Source organism: Nicotiana attenuata, unplaced genomic scaffold (assembly GCF_001879085.1).
Source record: "Nicotiana attenuata strain UT unplaced genomic scaffold, NIATTr2, whole genome shotgun sequence".
NCBI lineage: Eukaryota > Viridiplantae > Streptophyta > Magnoliopsida > Solanales > Solanaceae > Nicotiana > Nicotiana attenuata.
This window is the reverse complement of record NW_017675688.1, coordinates 36,711-37,340: the sequence shown is the minus strand read 5'-3', so window position 1 is coordinate 37,340 and position 630 is coordinate 36,711.

Genomic DNA, 630 nt, shown 5'->3' with positions numbered 1-630 from the left:
TCACTAGCCCCGTTCTCTCCCTTATCTTCTGTATTTACATTATCTTCGGACTTGTTCCTAGTTCCATACTTGTAGATTTAGTGAACTCTGTAGTAGCTCGTGACTTGTGACTACCCCCATTGTCGGGCTGAGTTGGGATGGTTCTCTGTTTTACTTTGATTTATTCCGCACTTATGAGTACATTATCTATGTTTTAGACTTATTCATGCTAATTAACTGTTAAAATGAGGTGCTATTGTTCTGTTGGCTGGCCTTGTCTTCACGAGAGGCGCCATCACGACCGGGTAGGGAATTCGGTCGTGACACTTGCCCATGGCCATTCTCTTTTTTTGAAAATAACTTTAAAACTGTTTAATCCACACTACATCCATCACACATTTCGATTCTAAAAACTGAATGCTAATTGAGCTAGAGAATCAAACTGCATGTCCAATGACTTTTAGTTTCTATTGAAATTAACTACATAAACATTTAAAATATATCTTTATATTTTTTATTTATTTCTTGAAATTATGTCAAAAGTCTATATTTCCTATTTTAGTTTTATCTATTATAATATTTTCGAATACGTGTATCTTATCCATATAGTATGAATTCTCTCGTTATTATTTGAAAAACTTTCTCTTCTAA